The following is a 19255-nucleotide window of genomic DNA, read 5'->3' as shown; positions in this document are numbered from 1 at the left end:
ATTAAAGATGGCGATCACAAACTGATGATTCCTAACATCCCTTGTAGCAAACATCTTTGTGATTCTAAAGTATATTGAGATTTCGGCAGTGTATCAAACCCTTCAGTGATTTTAATCTAGTAAAATGGAGATTCTGCTCTGTTTTTCCACATAAGGCAATGGTGTTTAGAACTGGCCGAACTAGGCCGCTCGTCAGGTATTTGCTAGTGGCTGAAGTCATTTATAAGTTCTCTTGCATTTCCCACTCCTCCTATGGTGTTCATGTCTCTAAAGGAGACATTATTATGGGCTTTTGTTGAACTAAGAAGTAAATGAACATATCCTCACGTTCACAGAAACGTTATTCGCAATAGCTAAAACGTGGAAGCAACCCAAGTGTTCATCAAAGATGAATGGACAAGCAAAATGTAGGATATACATACAATGGAATACCATTCAGCCTTAAAAAGGAAGGAAATGCTGACGTATACTGCAACATGGATTAAAAGTGAGGATGTTACATGTGAAGTAAGTCAGTCACACACACACAAAACTACTGTATGGTTCCCCACATACAAGGTACTGATAATAGTCAAAATAATAGAGACCAAAAGTAGAATTATGGTTACCACAGTAAAAAGAAAATTTCTTTTTAAGTAATGAACAAATGAGGTGAAGAAATGGTCAATATGTTACACAAATCCCTCATCTAGAGGACAGCCAACATCACATCTTCTGTCTCCACGTTGCAACTGAAAACAAGACCATGGGATTTAGCATGTGTAACGTGAACTTGGCAGGCATGGTTGTCCACGAAGAGGAAAGCACAGAGGTTAAAATGAGACCCACTTCAGCAAACACGTTTTATGCAGTCAACAGCCATTCGGTCAACCTGCTGGTTGTGACTCACAAGTATGTCTCACCCAGGAAGTGCTTAATAACAGTTTGTGGTCGACAGGACGACTGTCCAGCGAATGGCCTGGCACAATTTACTAACGAGATGTGATGTCTCTGCTGCACAAGGAGCTTAGAATACTACTGGGAGGACAAAAATTTTAAGACACTCAGTGACACCCTCTTTATTTCACGACAGAGACCATCAGGGCAAAAGAAACGGTCTTACCTTGAACTTCAAGTAAGACGTGTTTCAAGCCACTGTTTGGGAGCTTAATCAATGAAAGGTCTGAGCCTCCCCAAGAAGTTGCTTTGATCACCAAAGCATGAACTTCGTTTTGACATCACACTACTGTTTTCTTTCAGGTAATTATTGATTAGGCTTTTCTCTGCTGAGTCAATAACCAGGCAACACTCAGCAGAGGCGGGTCCAGCACGAAGTTCGATTCTCCAGGCTACAGACACGGAGCCACGTAAGGTTGGAGCGGCCAAGTGTCCAGCTCTCCGGGTCAAGAGCCATGTGCAGCATAAAAGAACGTGCTGCTGTTCTTTGAAGGTTGACTTACATAACTTCATATTTCAAAGAGAAATACATTTCTCCTCCCACTGAATTCAGTTGCTTTAGAAGCAGTCTGATTTTTTTTCAAAATTAATTTTCAGTAGGCCTAGAGAGTATATTCAACATTCAGGTTGTCTTAGTCATGTAAGCCCAGGGACACTGTGAACCTCATATTTTGAGTGACAAGGACACAGAGATGAAAAACCCTGTCCTTGAAGAGCTTGAGGGACAGCTAGCACCTGCATTCAGGAGGAAGGCCGCTTTTAGATGCTTCTCAATGCATCTGCTCTCCTTTGATGAGAGGAGGAATACCTTCATGGTGTTCACTGACCCGCAAAAGGAATAAATGCTTGTTATACTTTTATTTATATGTTTGTTATATATATATTTTGAAATTGTGGCCAAATACACATGACATAAAGTTTACCGTCTTATACATTTTTAAGTGCACAGTTTAGTGGCATTGAGGACACTCACATTATTGCGCTGCTACCATCATCACCCTCCACCCATGAACGCTTCTCGTCCTGCAAAACTGAAGCTGCACCCATCAAACAGTGACTTCCCACCCCCTCCCCCAGCCTCTGGCAACCGCCATTCCACTTTCTGTCTCTACGAATTTGACTCTTCTAGAGACCTCACATAAGTGCAATCAGCCAGTACCTGTCCTGTTGTGACTGACTTTTTTCACTCAGCATAATGTCCTCAAGGGAGAGTTGTTTATTTTCTTTTTAAGAGCTAATATTTCAAGTTGGTTGTTCATAAACAACCAACTGTGCTTGTTCCACCTGAGGTGTCCCAGTTTCTTTACAGACCTTATTAGAAAGTCACTTCTCTGTGGTGGTAACAGAGCTAATAAAATGTCATTTTGCCCATGCCTGAGGGAAATCGGCATCATTCATGAATTGTGTGGACACCTCCCTCCAAGGCTCTGAGAGCTCTCAAGAGCACCGGCACCACTCCTAAAAATGTCTGTGGAGGTTGTGAAGCTCTTCCACAAGAGGGAGAGAGAAGGCAGCAGGCTGACTCAGAGCTGCACACCAGCCCCGGCCCACACGGCTCCACGCTTGATTACGGGTGTGTATAACCATCTGCTGTGTGGGTTCAGCAGTAAGAATGAGAGACTCAGACTCCCCATGTCACATGTTGCTGTTATTTTATTTAACACTGGTTATATTGCCAACGTGGCACCACCAAGCACAGCACTAACCTGAAGTTCTCCAATACAGTCTCTGTCTATGACACAAGAGACACTTCCACACAACTTTCTCCAGGGCATTGATCCTCCAATGAAGTAGCCTCATTTCCTAATGCCTTTCAAATGTGAAGTCTTGATTGTTTAAACTCTAAAAGCCGAGCTATAATTTTTTTAGGTAAGTGCTATTTCAATAAGAGTCTCTGGGCAAATTTCACTATATTTTATTAGATTTCTGTCTTGGAGGAAAATATATCCTTCCATATTCTGTGGCGTTGCAGGAAATGAAGTAACCATTTCCACTCACTACATCCTTTTCTCTTTCTATTTAACCAAGCAATGATTTCAGCTAAAGGATTGTTTGTAATTTTAATCACAATCTATGTATTGGACTTTAGCAAATAGAAATTTGTGTTTTCTTCATAGAAAAGCCACTTTCAAGGTGCATTATTTTACCATAATGCCATCCAATGTTGTGATTCTTTAACAAAAGTTTGTAAATTCACATTGTCTGCAAGTGTTCATGACAGACATAATACTCTCCTTTCTCTTATGCCCTTTAAGAGAGTCCTCAGCTCTCCCCTGGGCCTCGGGGAGTATTGAGATATTCTAGTGCTCCTCCCTTCACCTAGCAGACTAACGTTCCGTTTCACAGTGAAGGGTCTCCATCTGCAGCGAACTTCTTGGTCACATAAGAAATAGTCTTTGATCTGCCCCTGGCACATCCTACTGCCCTGCTGGGTACCAAACCAAGCAGAAATTTCTTTCCCTCCTTTTTTAAAAAAGTATTTTAAAATTATAGTTGACATACAATATTATATTAGCTTCAGGCATACAACATAGTGATTAGATGTTTTTAGACTTTATGCAGTAATTGGTCATTTTTTTAATATTTTCTGTATCTTTGTTGAATTTCTCACTGAGTTTATCTACTCCCAAGTTTGTTGAGCATTTTTATAACCATTGTTAAAACTTTTTATCTGGTATGTTGCTTATTTGTTTTGTTTAGTTCTTTCTCTAGGTTTTGTTCTGTTCTTCTGTTTTGTCAATCCACTACATCTTCCAGTCTAGAAGAACTGGCCTCCTTTCCCTGGCTGGTGTGGCTCAGTGGATTGGGTGCCAGCTGAGAATCAAAGGGTTGCTAGTTCAATTCCCAGTCAGGGCACATGCCTGGCAGGCCAGCTCCCCAACTGGGGGTGTGCAAGAGGCAGCCAATCGATGTTTGTCTCCCTCTCTTTCTTCTTCCTTTCTTCTCTCTCTATAAATAAATAAATAAAATCTTTTTTTTAAGAAAAAAGTGACCTTTTAAAGAAGTTGTCTTGTGGGGTCCAGGGGCACAGTGCTCCCTGGTCCCCAGAGCCAAGGGCTCCTAGGGTGTCCCCTGTGAGGACTGTGCGTGCCCTCATGTTGCAGTTGAGCTGCAGTTGTCGCTGGTGTGCTGGTGGGTGGGCTTGACCCTCAGGCAACGGGCTGTGAGGCTGGCCAGGACTACTGTGGGTGATCTGCTGTGTGAGGGCGAAGCCCACGTAGTGGGGATTGCTTTGGAGGGGCTCCAGTGGCATCCCCAGCTGCCTGTGCTGGTTGTGAATCCATGTGGGTGGGGCTCTGGTGCCGGCCTAGGCTGGCTGCGGCTTGTTTTGGACTTGTGACTGCCGAATAGTTGCTGTGATTCGACCTGAGGCCAGCACTGCTTGCGTGGAAGACCTGGAGCATACCTGGGGAGGACTCCAGCTGGGGCTAGCAGGTTGGGTGGGGCAGGATCTCGGGAATGCTGGGGCAGGGTGAGCAAGTGTTAGCCAGGTTAATGGAGAGTGACAAGTTTGGCACCTGACTGCTCCAGGTCAGCCAGGTGGGAGGAGAGCACTGCAAAAGAAATAAAGGAACAATGGTACCCACCAGCAGTTCCTTCCCCAGAGAGTTCTGCCAACCCCTGCCCCTCCAGCCCTCCCCCTAATGTTAGTCAATATAATTCCTCCCCACAGGACCCAGGTACTTCTTGAACCGCTGCCTCTGCGCTGGAGCTTGGAGCAAGTGAGTTTGTGTGTGAGCCCTTCAAGGGCAGTGTCTTGGTCTCCCATAGCCCTCTCTCTCTCAGACACAACCCTTTTGGTTTTCAAAGTCGGATGTAATGGGCACTCTTCTTCCCAGCATGGGTGCCCTGGGCTGGGGAGCCCAGTGTGGGGCTAGGACCCCTTGCTCCTCCTGGGGGCCTTCGCCGCTGTTTTCTCCCTCCCCATTTGTGAATCTCTACAACTGACCGGGCTGTGTCTCTGCCCCTCCCATCCTCACCGCGACTTCATCTTTATATTCTTAGTTGTCGGAGGTCTGGCTCTCGGGGGTGGTTGTTCTATGTTTAATTGTAATTGTGGTCTGTTTGTGGGAGGTGGTGAGTTCAAGATCTACTTGCTCCACCATCTCGACCCTGCATCTCAAGACCTTCCTTTTCTTTTAACTAATACCCCCCACTCTTGGTTTGTCTTTGTAGCCTATAAGCAAAACCTCGCTTATCAAACTAGCTTTCTTTAATATCAAACACAGTCTTCTCCCAATTAAGTGGGTTGTCTTATTCATCCCGTAAGTGCATGCTGGGTACTGAGTTAGGTCGCTGGGATGTGCTAAAATGGATCAGAGGGACTCTTTGTCAGAAGGAGAAGGGAGGGGGCTTACACTTCGTTACTACAATACACGTCAGGGTATAATATATGTTCTAAGAGTAGGCTAGGGGGATTCGAAAGATGGGCTCTGAATTTAGGATTTACAGATGAAGAGTGCAAACAACCACCTTTCCTTGAACATACACTATGTATCAGGCACTGTTAGGCAGCTTTCATGTATTTTCTAGTTCGATTCTCACAACTATTAAGCATTTTTACCCCCAATTTAGCTATGAGGATACTGAGGCTTGTCCAGGTGTGATTGCTCAGTTTCTATGCTTATTCCACGCTGGTAACACCCTGCTGGTAACGCCCCGTAACGCCCTGCGCCTCACATCCTGTCATTGACCACAGTCCCACACTTTACCAAAAAAAAAAAAAAAGAAGCTTGGGAAACTTCAGACAGTCATCTCTAACCAGATTTGAGCTGCCTTCTAGTTTACATCAGAAATTTGTGGGACATATATGCAGAAAACTATATGTGCAAAAAAGGGTAGCCAAAATGTGTTTTTTTTAAGAATGTCGTTTTGAGAGTCGCACATTTTGTCTAGAGAAGCACACTGCTAAAACCCCTTGTGTGTGCATAATTCTCTCTCCTTCCTGTGATTTCAGTTAGAAGGAAAATAACTGAGTTTGGGATTTGGGTTAATTTACTAAAGATTTTCTGAGGATTGGAAGAGATAAAAAGCCATAACAAACAGAGGCATTTATGCAGAGAGAGCAGTTGATCAAAATTCAGATTCAGGTCACCTTCTTGCGTGTCTACTACGCACCGCTATATTAGAGACTTATCTTTTACTATTTTATCTTCATAGTAAACCTGGGGGCCAGATGATAGCAGCCCCCCATATTGACAAGTGAGGAAACTGAGGCCCTGATAGCTAGTACATGATGGAACTTAAGTTCAAACTCAGTGCAGCTTGTACCTTAACAGCAGACACATTGGAGATCTAGGCAGAGGCTTTTCAGCTAAATACAATCTGGCCCTTCAAAGCTGGTAATGCGGCCCTTCCCACACTCTTGCTTATCGCGTTAGCACACAGGGCAAGAGACAGGGAACATTATTCCTGAGCACAGATCTGTGTCTGGATCATGGAGCATGTGCCCATTCTAGCTGAAAATTAGCTTGCTCTGGGTTAGCAGAGGCTGCCTCCCTGCTACGTCTGCTATTGCTTCCCCTGTAGGACTTTCTCAAGAAAAAGGAAATGTTCCTACCCCAGAAGCCTTCAGGTTGCTGCCACCAAGCCTCCAGCTAGAGCAGGAACAGAGGCTCCTACCATCAGCAGCTTCCACTAAGGGACAGGCCTCAGGGTAAGCTTCCGAGAATTAGACGATGCCAGCACCTGGCATTCCATCGTGATCTTCTTACTTCAAGGTACAGCAAGTTGTTTTTTTTTAAGACATTCTAATTTCATGTTTCCGGCTGTCTATTAAGCAATGTTTAACAACATAGTCTGGAGATACAAGTGGAAGAGTTTGGGAACTTAAACTGAATGCAAATTAAGACTATAACTTTTGTTTGAATTACTTAAAAGTGAGTATCATTTTCAAAAGGAAAACAATCACAACACATTCAGTCAGTTCTAGTTTAATTCACTGTGATCTAATATATGGTGATGTTCCAATCCTGCCACACAGGTCATCAGTGAATGTTTGCATACAGGAACAAATGGACAGTGCTTTTAGGACTCTGCTGGGCTCGCTTCGGCAGCACAAATGCTAAACTAGGACTTTGCCAACACCAAGGGTGACAGCAGTCTTCAGATTAGGCCTAATTTGGAATCTTCATCAGGACAATGGAGGAAATTTCAGGCACAAGAATCAGAGCAGTTTAAAGCCGCTTTGCGTGCTCCTTTATTCCCTGCCAGAACCAATATTAAACCACCTTCCCGAGGCATCTGCGATCCATTCCGGCCTCTGCTGCTGTGGTTTCTTCCCTCTTGACCCCTGCTCCCCGCCTCCCCCACCCCCTCCCCTGCACTGTCCACCACTATGTGGAACTTCCACTTGGCACTTTTCAAGGGACAAACACAAAAGGTTTTGTCTTAAAGCAGCCAAGCTCACGAAGTACAACTGCAGACTGCTTTTTAAAAAGAAGGTGTTGTGAATGCTGAATTACCTCCTACTGCGAAGAATTCTTTACTTCACCGGAAGTAGGTTGAAGGACCAGGGCCCTCACTTGGATGCTAAGGGGGTTTCACAGGAGTTTTAAAGGCATCACAAGCTCTGTATGTTGCAGCAATTGTTAATGTCCTCTGCAAGTGCGTTAGTGAGTCTTTAATGCAATCACAGTCGTCCCAGTTGTTAATCCCACTTGTTTCTCACAAGTGGAAAGATAATCAGTCCCTCATTGGGTCATGTGTGTTGTGGGAGTCAGGACTCTAAAAGGGAATTTGACCAAGAATTTTCCAGAACAATGGATAAATGAATGGATTGACAGGTAAATGAATTAAGCAGTTAAGTGAGGTATCTAGGGTGGCTTTATTCAGCTGGCCTGCATTCTTACACCTCCTTTGACACATCAAGACTGGGAACTTAAAATTTTATCTTTAATATTTTAAAGAATATTTCAATGGCTTTCTAGCTCCTGGAGTTTTGATTGTTAAAATTCTTCCTTGGGTTGCTTGAGTTCAGGTACATTGTTATAATTCCAGAAATAGCTTCCTTTTTTAAGATTAAATTTCTTTTTCTTAATGTTGATTAAATTTCTTTAAAGATATTCAATAATCTTAGGGCTCTTTTGTTTCAACCACGCATGAGCTCACATGGAATATGTAAGTTTGGGGCCTAAGTTTAGATGTAGCACTCATGTGATTGAGTCACTTTCTTATATCAGTATTTAAATGCCGTAACATGCTTTTTAACTTTTTCAAAGACAGAGCCATCTGACGCCTACAAACAAATAAGAAAAAGGTTATTTATTTTCTTTCTTTTTCTTCTTGGTCTCCACCTTCTCCTCCTCCTCCTCTTCTTCCTCTTCCCCTCCTTCTTCTAGAAATATTTCAGTTAGAAAAGAATCTATTTCATTGCTGTTAAAAAATGTGGTACAGATTAAATCTCATTCATCTTAGAGATCAAGTTTTATATTCATCCACTGTGAAACTATTTATTCTCCTGAGTGATATGATGGTTATCAACAGCAGATTGAAGGCACCCTTTTCTGATTTATACCTCGTACATCTTCACATAATCCATCCTTTTATGTGAGACTACAGTGAGAGACAGTTGTATACAATAGTGCGAACTGCTGAGCTATGTTCTGATCTGGAGAAATTGTATACTTTTTTTCATCTAAGAGCATGTATGTATTAGTGAGCTTAGGTTGCCATAGCAGAATACCATAGACCGGGTGGCTTGAACAACAGAAATCTATTTCTTATAGTTCCGCAGGCTGGGAAGCTCACACCTTGCTGCTGTGCGATTCTGTTTCTGGGGAGGAAGCTCTTTCTGACGTGCTGAAGGCTGCTTTCTTACTGTGTCCTCACAGGGCAACATGAGAGCTCTGGTGTTTTTTCTTCTTCTTACACGGGCACTGGCCCTGTTGGATTAGAGCTACACTTAATGACCCCACTAAACCTCTATCCCCTCCACTCAGGCCCCATCTCCAAATGTCCTCACATTGGGGTTTGCTGCTCCAACGGGAGAGTTTTAGGGATACACAATTTAGTCCCTATTTTGTTCAATATCAGTAAAAACATGTACCCTTAAGTTAACACACTAGAAATCTATTTAAATAGATGAATGAAAAATTTAAACATACAAGGTATAAAGAAGAAAATATTTCTGAATCAATCATTCCATTATTTCTTAGTTTATTTCTTTAGAGTTTTATTTAAGAACATGATAATTATATCCCAATATGTTTCTATTTTAAAATTACCTTTACTAATAAAATTTTACGTGGGTGCATGGTGCCAAGTATGCAGATGACAAATACAGAATTCTATCATCTGAATACGTGCTGGCGCGCCCTCTGTGCGGTGGGTCTTGACTGCAGAGGAGACAGTGACCAGTTCTCCGCGCATCTGTCACGTCTGCCAAAACGCCCGGAGTCGCTTCAGTAAGCAAATGCATTTAATGGAGGAAGTACTTTTTAGGTCACAGTTTAGGAAATGACGGCATCTTTATTATGAAAAGTGTCAAGGTTCTGTTTTTTAATCTGGAAAAGCAAGACTGAAAACAAATAGCTTGGCCTAGATAGTGTCTAAGTTTTTTCCAGTTTCAAAACTGTATAATTTACTTTGAGAGCTTTATTTTCAAAAAACATAATCAGATAAGAAAATCTGACTTACTTTTGTCATATAAATTTTATCCTAAATATAGTAGATAGCAGGCAACTTTATAATAGCTTATTACTCATGTAGTATAAGATTTTAATAGTTAGATCATTTGAGCCAGCTCATTTGTCCATCTAAATGCTAGTTAGTCATTTATTGAAAATAGTGGAGTTGTGGAGTTGGACTGTGTCAGCCATGAATGTTGTAAAATCTTCTTTATAAAACAACAGTACATGAAAACAGACATAAAGATCAATGGGATAGAATTTAGAATCTAGATGTAAACCAATGTGTCTATGGTCAACTTATTTTTGACAAAGGTACCAAGACCAACCAAGGAGAAAGAATAATCTTTTTAACAATTGGTACTGGTACAACTACATAGTCACATGAAAAAATTGGACTTTTATCTCATACCATATATAAAAATTAGTTCAAAGCAGATCAGAGAGCTAAACTAAAAAGTTAAAACTATAAAACTCTAAGAAGAAAACATAGGGTCACATTTCATGTTCTCATATTTGACAGTGGATTCTTAGATATAGCACCCAAAGCACAAGTGATAAAAGGAAAAATAGATGAATTGGGACTTTGACAAAACTTTTGTGCATCAAAGAACACCATCAAGAAAGCAAAAAAACAACTCACAGAATGGGAGAAATATTTGCCAATCATGTATCTGATAAAGGACTTGTGATCAGAATACATAAAAACTCTAATGACTCAATAATAAAAAATAAATAACACAATTATACAATAGGCAATGGATCTGAATAGACATTTCTCCAAGGAAGGTAACCAATGGCTAATAAGCACATGAAAAGATGCTTAACATCAACAGTCAGTCTTAAGAGAAATGCAGGTCAAAACTATAATGAAGTACTCCTTCACAGCCCCTAGGATGGCTAGAGTAAAACTGTCAGAAAACAGTAAGGCTTGGCAAGGAGCAGTCGGAACACTTGTGTACTTCTGATGGGATGTAAAATGGTACAGCCGCTTTAGAGAACAATCTGGCAGTTCTGTAAATGTTTAAACATGAAGTTACCATATGGCCAGTGATTCTACTCCCAGGTATATAACCCCCCAAAATTAAAACATATGTCCACACAACAGCTTGCATGTGAATGTTTATGGCAGCATTGTTCATAATAGCCAAAAGGTGCAAACAACCCAAATATTTATCAACTGATGAGTGGATAAACAAAAGCTAATATATTTATTCAGTGGAATATTATGTGGCCATAGAAAGGGATGAGGTAATCATACATGCTGCAACACGGATGAGCCTTGAAAAATGATGGTAAGTCAAAGAAGCCAGTCACAAAGACCACATACTATATGATTCCATTATATGAAATGTGCAGAATAGATGGTTCTATAAGGACAGAAAGTAGGTAAGTAGTGGCTCAGGGCTGGAAAAAAATGGAGCCATGGACAGGGAGATTGTTAAAAGGTACCAGATTTTCTTTTTAGCAATGAAAATATTCTAAAATTATGGTGATAGTTTCACATATCATGAATATATTAAAACCCACTAAACTGTACAGATTAACTAGATAAATTATATGCTGTGTGAATTATATCTCAGTAAAGCTGTGAAAAAAGTTCTATTCTTTGAACACTGGGAAGGAAACCGTCAGGGTGGTGCTTGTGGGGGACGGCAGGAGGCAGGGGTTCCGCCATGGTTTCCCAGGGTTCTTCTCATGGCTGCAAGTTATAGTACTAGTGAGCACTTACTGTTCTGTGAGATGGAAGCCGCTCTAAAAACCTCTGACTACTTTCAGGTCTTATAAAAATTGTAAGTGAAGTGAAGTCCATGGTAAATTGAATTTTTAAATTTATTTAAAATATTGGCATTTTTTAAGAAATCTTCCTTTTGTCATTGTTCTCAAAGTCCAAGAACAAGAATGTATGCTTAACATGTCCTAATACATTTTCTAATAAATCAATAATTTAATCTAATTAAACTTCCAGAGAGTTTTTAAGATGTTACGTTGACTAGCCCTGTGATAGGGGCAGTAGAGAAGTGGTTAAGAGATCCATGGACTTAGGCTTTTGTCCTGACTCTGTCAAAATAAGCTGTAAATGATGTTCTCAGCTTTCCTTTCTTTATCTGTAAAATGGGTATAATTTTAGTCCAGTCCTCATGAAGTTATAAAAACATTAATTGGAATAATAAAATGGATACATTTTGTATATAGACATCACTTTAAATGCTTCTCATCATCATTTTTATTTTCTAAAGATTTAATTTAATTTTTTTATGTATTTATGTATTTATAGAGAGAGAGGGGAAGAGAGGGAGAAAGAGAAGGAGAGAAACATTGATATGAGAGAAAAATTGGTTGGTTGCCTCTCCTATGCTCCCCAACTGGGGACGGACCTGCAAGCCAGGCATGTGCCCTGACTGGGAATTGAACTGGCAACCTTTCCCTTTGTGGGATGACACCCACCAGCTGAGCCACACTGGTCAGGTCATCATTATTATTTTTAAGTAGGCATTCATTACTTGGCCTAATACACATTCTACTGGAGAAAAATGTACTATCTATTGATTGACTCTGCCCTTTTTCTGTTTTTAAGTGCCATGGCAGATTCACTTCTGACTTCAGTGTTTACACTGTAGACACTTTGCTTCACATGTAATTTGATTTGATGTTTCCCTGAAGAAGGGCAGAGAAACCAGTCACACACACTTGGATCCAGAGCTTGGTATTTCACCTTGTCAAGGTGTAATTTACATAAATTCTCAAACTATATTTCGTTAAGTGTGAAAGACAAATGCTTTCCTTATGTTCCCATTAATAGAAAGCCACTAAACATTTTGCAGCTGCTTAATCTTTTAGTTAAGATATACTCGCATAGAATGGAAAGCTGGATTGGTGGAGCATCTTCCCTTCCAACCTCTGCTCTCAACATTTACAATTCTTATTTAGAAAATGAACATTTTCCAAAGGCACCGAGCAGCCTCTCTGGAGGCTGTAGTTAAATCCCTCAAATCTGGAAAATGAGAACTCAAAGGCAGGTACAGTCCTTGGCACTTTGATGATAAGTGATTTACAGATTTGGTTTGCTCCCACTCACAGACCTTGGTGGTACAGTGCGAATCTTGTCAAAACTCTGCTCAATGATTACAAATTTATTAGAAACTCTGCAATGTCCTGTCCACTTTTGAGATGCCACAAAGAAATTAGTCACTGACCTCCCAGAGATTATATCCTCCTAAATCAAAACAAATACCATATACCCATTTTCTTTTATTTCCTCAGAGTGGGGAACATCGGAGTTTCAAGGGAAGCATACCACAGTATAGAAAGCGGAAAGCAGAAAATAAAGTTGTTAGAATAGAATGAAGACTTTAACATTTGTTGAATGAGAGATCCTACTTTCTTGGATAATCATGCCTAGATTATTTGACCAAATATGAAACTAATTAGTTTTTCATGGAAGAAGCTGCAGCCTTTGGCAGCAGCCACACTACAGAGATTTATATTCAGTTTTAATTAGTAACTTTCCCACAGCTTTTAGTGGGTAAAAAAATGTTTTCATGTTTCTGAACACTAATGACATAACAGCATTATTTGAGCTTTAGAATGCCCCTCCTAACTGATGTGTAAACACAGCCTCATATATATTCAAGTCTGCCCAGGCATTGTTGGATTTTATGCATGTTCTTAACTTTTTGTGATCCCAGTTATCTATGGAGCACAGAGATTGCAAAACCATTGCCCTTTAAAGGTCCTATTTGATCTGTGGTTAAGATATGCATATTTTTATGAAAATCAACAAAACTATGCACCTAAGTTCTATAATAAGTCCACCAGGATATTCTGATGGAGTAGAGTAATATTACAATGTAATTTTAATTTGCATTCTACTAAAGATGTTGAACAATGCTTTATGTCCTTATTTGCCATCTGTCTATCATTTTTTGGTGATAATGCTTGTTTAAATTTCCCCTTTTTTATTTTGTTTTTTTTTTCTCATTATTGAATTTTGGGAGTTCTTTATATATTCTGGATACAGATCTGTTATCAGGCAGGTGACTTGCAAGTATCACCCCCCCGCCCCAGTCTCTGGCTTGTCTTCTGGCAGTCAGACAAAACACTCTCTTTTAAATAGCAGATATCCTTGATTTTGGTGAAGTTCAGTTCATCAGGTTTTATTACATGGATGATATTTTTGGTATCATACTTAAGAAATTCAAGTTTGCTTAAATCAGGACCACTCTGTTGTCTTTTAGAAGTTTTGTAATTTTAGATTTGACAGTTAAGTCAACATTTTGTTAACTTGACAGTTAACTGACTAAACAGTTAAGTTTTTGTTAATTTTTGTACACTGTGCAATGTATGGAATGAAGTTATTTTGGGGTTTTTTTTTAGCATGTGGATTGCAAGTTGTTACATTATCATTTGTTGAAAAGACTATTTTTTCTCTAGTAAACATTCCTTTTGTACCTTTGTAAAAAATCAATTAACCATATATATGTGTGCGCCTGGACTTTCTGGACTTGCTCCTCTGTCCCACTGACCTGCTTGTCTATCTGCATGGCAATTCCACGCTGTTTTATTACTGTGGCTATACAATGTCTTACTGTCAGGTAGTATTAGCCCTGGACTTCTGTGTTTTCTAAGTTTGGCTAGGTCCTCATTTCCATATGAAGTTTACAATCAGCTTGTCAATTGTGACCCCCAAACCCCTCCCCCAAAAGTAGTCTGCTTGGATTTTGATTCAGATTGTGTTGAATCTGTAGACCAATTTGAGGATAATTGACATCTTACTAATAGTGAATTTTCAGATCCATAAACATAGTACATCTCTCCATCTATTTAGGTCTTTACTTTTTCTCAGCAGTGTTTTGCAGTTTTCAGTGTATGGGTCTTACACATTTTTAATCAGACTTATCCCTAAGTAGTTGATCTTTTTGATGCTATTATAAATGAAATTGCATTTTTAATTTTAACTTTGGATTGTTTATGGCTACCATATAACAAATAAAACCAACTTTTACACTTTGGTCTTGTATTCTATAACTTTGCTCAATTCAGTTATTAGTTCTAGTAGTTTTCTAATAGATTACATAAGAGTTTCTATATCTGCAAAAACAGGCAGTTTTATTTTTCCTTTCCAATTTTTTCCAAAAAAAACCCTTTTATTTCTTTTTCTTTTCTTTTTTAAGTTATATTTTATTGATTATGCTATTACAGTTGTCCTGATTTTCCCCCTTTGTCCCCCTCCACCCAGCACCCCCACTGCCTCAGGCCATCCCCACACCACTGTTGATGTCCATGAGTCAGGTGTATGAGTTCTCTGGCTACTCCGTTTCCTATATGGTACTTTACCTCCCCACGGCCGTTCTGTAACTACTTACTTGTACTTCTTAATCCCCTCACCTCTTCACCCATTTCCCTAAGCCCCCCTCCCATCTGGCAACCATCAGAACACTATCTGTATCCATGATTCTCTCTCTGTTGTTCTTGTTTGCTTTCTTTTTCTTTTCTTACTGCACTATTTATACCACTAGTACAATGTTGAACAGAAGCAATGAGAGTGGACATCCTTGCCTTGTTTTTAATCTTACAGGGAAAATAGTAAGTGAGTCTTTCTTTATTAAGTCTGATGTTAGCTGTAAGTATTTTTGCTTGCATGACTTAAATTCTTTTACATTTATTTAAACGTGTTTTATGGCTTAGGATATTGTGTATCTTGGTCAATGTTCCACGTGTACCTGAAAAGAATGTATATTCCCCTGTTGCTGGGTGAAGTGTTCTTAAAGTTACAATTGGATCAAATTGGTCGGTAGTGTTGTTCAGGTTTTCTATATAGAGCTGACCCTTGAACAACATGGATTTGAACTGCCCAGGTCCACTTATACACACATGTTTTTCAATCAAGATGTGTTGCAGGTGCAGAGGTTCAACTATATGCACTGATCTATGCCATTTTATATAGGGCCCTGGAGCATCCACAAACTTGGTCCCCCTGAGGGGTGATGGAACCAAGCCCCCGTGGGCACTGAGGAATGGCTTAAGTTTATGGGGACTCAGAAGTTAGACAGTTTTTCAACTACACAGGAGTCAGCACTCCTAATCCCCACATTGTTCAAGGGTCAATTGTACTAATTTTCTATCTGTTGGGTCTACCAATTATTGAGAAAGTGGCTGTACATTTTTTGCATTTGATACTTTTTTATGCTTCATTAATGCTTATAAAGAGAATGATTCTATGAATGCCATATGGAAGACCTTGGTATCATTCAGGTGTGAAAGCATACTTTATTAATTTAAAAAATCCTGAAAACAGTACTTATAAATGATGCTCTGCAGATTTAGTTATCGAAATGAGAAGTTTAAATAGTTGGCTAATTATGCTAGTTGACAGTTTCAGTCAAATCCATCTGAGAAATAATTCAATGCTGTGAACACTATGATGATATAGTAGTTTAGTTATTTCAATTTTTTTCTTTGTTGTAGAGACCTTTCCTCAAATAAAATTCCAGACCATTTAATACATATAGCAGATAAAGATGGAGGTGTTTCACTTTTATCTGGACTCCACTTGCTCAGCCTCACTCTGGGCTTCACTCTGCTTCCCTCAGAGGCCAGCCCTGAGGTAGCCAGCTGAAGGCTTCAGACACCACGGAAAATACTGAAAACCATGGACCTACCCCGACACTGTGCTGAACAAGAAAACGTGATGCATTCAAAGTACTAAAGTGGAGTGGTAAATAGATGTCAACTTTTGCATCAGCAATGTTGATTGACGAACTGCCCAAGGAGCTGTTTGACAAAATTTCTGAAATTGTTTCTCATCTCTGCAGTCACATTAAGGTCCATGTTCAACTGCTGATGTCTGCTAGGGTACAGGCATGGGAACTGGAAGAGCATATGCCATGCATTGGATGTTTTTGGCCTTGAGCTATAGACAAATCTGTTGTCTCAGCTTGGTTTCATGTGATTATCTCCTGAGTTGAATTATATGTTTGGTAAAGTAGGAAGATTATGCAATGGAGTTAGTTAGGCTTTTCAAAATTGAATTAACAGAATGCTTAGGTAACCTTGTAGAACAGAGACTTTAAAAGGATCTGTGGACAAGTGAGGAAGTGCTGGAGCCATCTCCATAGTTCCTTTGTGGCAGGTGAGCAGGCCTGGTGGTTTGGCAAGGGAGCTCTGAAACAGGTATCCACCACTGCCTTCTCCTCCTCTGCCGTCTTTATGACTTAGCTGCCCGCACCTTTCCTTCCACTGCTCCTGCCATAACAAACTAATTCCCTTTGCCTCAAAGCATCTGCTTGCTGCCTTCTCTTTATGTATCTCCTTGCAAATTCTTCTCTGTACATCTGAAGTTCAAAATCCCCACAGAGAGTGTGAAAAGTTAAAGAGTGACCCTCCAGAATGGAGTGCTCACCCTCCTTGGGTAGAATGCTCGTGCCAGCTTCTTAAATGCCCTCAGAAAGCCTATCAATGACTGTCCTTAGGTCAAGTGCCCATCCCTAGTCTAATCACCTAAGGTGGCAGAATCTAAGGTACAAAGGATGAAGCAGGGAGCAAGTATCTGGAGGAACTCTGAAGAATCCCAGCAGGGGGCAGTGTACCTCCCAGGCATGGAATGTGGCCTGTCCATACAGCCATCTTCATCAGTCGGGTGTACACTGATTGCACTTGCCTGGTGTCAGATGAAGAGCAGATTTCCTGTGATGGACAAAAGCAATGGTTTTCAGACTGTGCTTGGCAGGAAGTCTTCCCCGCTAAGGAGAATCTTAGTAGGTAAGACTCTAAACTCTCTATGCCCTTTTTTAACCAGAGCAGTTCCATATTGTTCACTTTTACATATTGGATTTTCAAATCAAATTTCATTTGAAGATGAGATTCAACTCTTCATAAACAGTGAACTGAGAGCCACTGAGCTATAGAAATACAAAAACTTTTGTTTGGATAATATTTTTTAAGTAGTGACACTTCCATTTTTTAAGACTAAATAAGAGTTAATATATACATGGAATAAAGGTGTCACTTTTTACAGAAAACTTGATAATTTTTACCCAAGTTTTCTGTAAAACGTTTCTGGGAAGGGTAAGCAAGAAAATAGGATAGGATTATTTAACACTATATTCTTCATCTCAACTATTTTTATGTCTTGGATGTTATCATGGGAAATTGTTTCATTATGACTGTCAATATATTTCAAGAGTAGGATGAAAATTCTGATACCTGTTCTGGCTGGTGTGTCTCGGTGGACTGAGTGGTGGCCTGTGAACTGGAAGGTTGCTAGTTCGATTCCCAGGTGGGGCACATACCTGGGTTGCAGGCCAGGTCCCCAGTAGGGGGCACGATAAAGGAAATTGGTTATTGTACCTCTTACACATTGACATTTCTCACCCTCTCTTTCTCCTTCCCTTCTCATCTTTCTAAAAAAAATAAACAAATAAAAGCTTTAAAAAGAAAAGAGTAGGATAAAAATTTTGATACCAATGAACAGATTACAAATTCAAAGAGTTAAAATAACATTATTATAGCTGTCTTGTTTGATCATGTTTACATAGATACGGAACTGCCATATTAGGGTAAAAGCTTATATTAATTGCTAGTTACATTGTGAGGAACTATTTATGGTAAATTGGGATATATCACAGCAATAACACACATAACATATTTTAGACCAATGTATACTTTATATGTTATCATAACAATCATATTTGCTCTGCTCGGTCTTTAGCATGGAGTGGTCATCTGCCAAGAACTTCTCAGGGTGGTATGGCCACACATTCTGGCAGCAGCGTCCTGGCGTCCCCCAATAACTTTTTTTAAATTGAAGCCATCTTGATGGTATTTATAAATATGAATTACTTTCATAATTGAAGAGCTATGTCCTTATTCCATGAGTTGGGACATCCCAATACCCGTCCCTTCCTTAAAAGGTGACTCATCCAATAAAAATGTGAAGCCACTGTTACTTGCTGACGTGGCAAATGAAACCCTCCTCTAAGTCTTCCACTCCTTGGGCCGAGCAAATATATCCCCAGCTCCTTCCCCTCACAATGCCCCCACGTGCCCTCTTTTACCAGCACAAGGTGACAAACTTCCTTTTCCTCTTCTTGGAATTTGAGTGTGTCTCTGGTTTCACCAGCAAGTTATTCAGCTGGTCTTGTTTCCCAGAAACTTGTTAGAGGGCCTGGTTTCTGTGAAGTCACCAGGCTCAGGGGCAGGTGACAGTGAAGTCTGACAGTAAGCCAGTTGTGCCATTGAACTGTGTTGTAATAAGTCACTGGCCTTCACTAAACTCTTGGCCCTAGCCAACTACCTGAAAAACTGTGCTGTGAGTCAGAAGGGAGTCTGGAGAGGAGACTGCACGTGACTCAGTCCAAATGCAACACTGTTACGGGAATAAAACCCAGATCGCCATCTTCTGAGGCTGCCAAGGACCCTCTCCTTAAAGCTGAACCACTACCAAAGGGGAACCAACACCCAGCTGGTAGCGAATTAACATCTGTACATTTTAAGTTAGAAGCTCTTTTTGTTCATGATTATTGTTAGAAATATAGCAGGACTGAAAGGGAAATACAGTATATTCAAGGAAGAAAATGAAAGAAACGTGATAAAATGGTAGTCCTGCCGCGCTGGCAGGTAGACAGCAGTTCCGGGTACTATTCTACCTTCAGATATGTTTAAAAGGTTTTCATAGTTAAAGCTTAAAACTA

The 19255-nt window shown here is 40.2% G+C and overlaps 1 protein-coding gene across 6 annotated transcripts in view; it reads left to right on the top strand.

The window, feature by feature from the left end:
* Positions 1–19255, top strand: part of PCED1B (PC-esterase domain containing 1B) — a 120846-nt gene that overhangs the window by 28053 nt on the left and 73538 nt on the right. For 2 of the 6 annotated variants that reach the window (XM_045829260.1, XM_045829261.1), the window contains exons 3-4: positions 4610–4658; positions 6466–6592. The exons of 2 other annotated variants lie outside the window; for them this stretch is intronic. The gene's annotated coding sequence lies outside the window, so the exon portion shown is untranslated. Of the gene's footprint in view, positions 1–4609; positions 4659–6465; positions 6593–17213; positions 17325–19255 lie in introns of those variants that run through there. 2 more of the 6 variants (XM_045829262.1, XM_045829265.1) reach the window with 2 other exon arrangements.

This window comes from Phyllostomus hastatus, unplaced genomic scaffold (genome assembly GCF_019186645.2).
Source record: "Phyllostomus hastatus isolate PE091 unplaced genomic scaffold, TTU_PhHast_1.1 phas_scaffold_93, whole genome shotgun sequence".
Classification (NCBI taxonomy): domain Eukaryota; kingdom Metazoa; phylum Chordata; class Mammalia; order Chiroptera; family Phyllostomidae; genus Phyllostomus; species Phyllostomus hastatus.
This window is presented reverse-complemented; position numbering and strand designations above follow the sequence as displayed.